The following is a 2,315-nucleotide window of genomic DNA, read 5'->3' as shown; positions in this document are numbered from 1 at the left end:
TGATCTAGAACATCTGACAGACTAGGAGTAATACTTATATGTTTTCCATACATGGATGCATTGGTGTGATCCTCCTGTAGGTTCTAAATCGTTGAATCACACCCAGATCTGAAGTGGTGTATCCCTTTGTTGGAGGCCTCTAATCTAATCTCCTCATCCAAGTCTAACACGTCCCGCTCTCCGGGATTTCTTTGGTTGATGAAGAAGAAGGGTTCCAAATTCTGACCCTGCTGTACTGGTGGCACAGTCCGTCTTCGCGAATGCAACAAGCGGAGTTCGTTCCAGCGATCACACATCTATGGAAGCTAATTCAACTACTTTTTGGACTGAGCAGATGGGGAAAAACAGGCAAGTACATGGCAGCTAGCTGATTGATTCATGTATAGTACATGCACGTACATATATCGTTATTTGCCTTCAGCCATAGATACATCCTGCTTATGTATTTTGGATTGTATTATTGCAGGTTGACTAAATAGTTTTTGACAAGCTAGCTTTATACTTGGAGATCGATCCAGGCACCATCGCAGCAGGGAGCAGATGGATTCAGTTTTTGCAGATCCCTTTCACTCCTCGGCTGCAGGCACACACATGTGAGAACGCATACGCATGCACATGCAGAACCATGACCCTGGTCTTTATTTTATGTCAAGTCATCAGATTGAAAGAGGAAATATCCATTGGACATATTATGGCGTCGTACATGGGGTCGTCAGTGCCAGAGACTATCAACCCGTTGGGCGGGTGTCAAGGTCAGGTTCAAAGTAATCAAGAAAAGAAGCCTTATGGGTGCCGTCAAGGGCTTCATCGATGCATTATCTTGCATGTGATTCTCCACTAATATCTCCTCTTTAATTAACAACCCCATGTGTTGATAACGTTTCTTTTTCTATTTCTGTTTGAACCTATGGAGGCCCGGGCATGCAGATCGGTTCGTCCTTAGGTCATCTATCAAATGAGTGTCAGGAAATAGTTCTGATATTTGTTCCAGTTTCATAGATCATCAGGGAAAATTTCAAAAACAAAGGATGCAGTTAGAGGAGCAATAGAAAGCTCACGGTGTGGAGAGGAATCGTTGTGACGGGAGCACCAGATCAAGGAATTTCTCACGAATGTGTCTAGGCGAAGACATATCCATGGCTGCAGCGGGAATAATCCAGCTGTTATGGTCCTATCTATTTTATATGGTACAAACTTTTCACTTCAATTTCCTACTGTCTGCATTATGCACTCATGAGTTGTTCAACGCATTCTTATGATTCTTAAAGGTCTGAATATTATTCCTGGTAATTATATGCATACAACGGGTATGCACGTTTACAGATTTATTATTCTACTTTTGGGTGCAAATATATTAATTTGGGCGAGAGTGATATTTAGTATGCCTTTTCTCCTACTGTTTTATTGGTGATATTTCATAAGGTGATTAAACACAGGATTCACTTATTTCTCATAATCATATTTAAAAATAATGTGTTGTTTCTTTTAGGTGAATATATATCCTATGAGGCTTCTCAAGGGCCGATGGTGCTCAGTTGATTTCTTATATTGAATTGATTTATGTTTGACTCAATTGGATGCATCCCGCAAGGTAATATAGTTGGCAAGAGTAAGATGCACAACAAGGGACATGATTGCGAGCTTGCGCATAGGTTTCATGAGACCTATTTAACAATCATGTTAAACAAAAATTACATGAGCATAACCCTGGTAAAAATATTGTAGGTACTTTAAATTTCAAAACATAACAAATTTAATGGTCGTTTTATTATTTAGGTGGACATAGGTGAGAGAGTGACAACTTTTTAGCTTGATTTTGACTAGCGATATAATATATTTTATGAAATAATTATATCATTTGATATGTGTAGTGCATGTGCAAGGCAACAGCTGGTAGCAGCACAATTGAAAACATACTGGGACATAGGGCATGGTATACCAAATGGATAAATGATCCATGACACCAAGCATATGTACGTTGCTCTTTGCCTTATAGTTGACATTAAAAATGTAAGTGCAACAATGAAGTACATGCCGGAACCACTCTGCAAATGGGCTTCAACCTCCACGTGACATCAGACAAAGCAAAACATGGTTGTGATGTGTGCATAAGGTAATTCTTACTGCTAAACAATTTGTCGCAAGACAGTCTTTTTATAGTCCCAGTATCATTATTATTTTTCATTCGAGCGTATCTCGCCGACAAAATTCTGATTAGTTGCTTTCAATTCTTGGAACTTTCTCTTGCGTATATTAATTTGAACAAAGTTTTCATAGGTTATGTTTTTGGATTATATTTGGTCACGTGCACAAGA

At 39.1% G+C, this 2,315-nt stretch overlaps 1 long non-coding RNA gene across 1 annotated transcript; it reads left to right on the top strand.

The window, feature by feature from the left end:
• The first annotated feature begins 469 nt into the window (after positions 1 to 469).
• LOC123399121 lies at positions 470 to 2,113 on the top strand. The gene is made up of 2 exons (XR_006610321.1): positions 470 to 1,591; positions 1,872 to 2,113. It is a non-coding gene; the product is annotated as an uncharacterized LOC123399121 (long non-coding RNA).
• The last annotated feature ends 202 nt before the right edge of the window (positions 2,114 to 2,315 follow it).

This window comes from Hordeum vulgare, chromosome 5H (genome assembly GCF_904849725.1).
Source record: "Hordeum vulgare subsp. vulgare chromosome 5H, MorexV3_pseudomolecules_assembly, whole genome shotgun sequence".
In the NCBI taxonomy this organism is placed as follows: domain Eukaryota; kingdom Viridiplantae; phylum Streptophyta; class Magnoliopsida; order Poales; family Poaceae; genus Hordeum; species Hordeum vulgare.
Note: the sequence above shows the minus strand (reverse complement) of the source record. Positions and strands in the feature narration are given on the sequence as shown.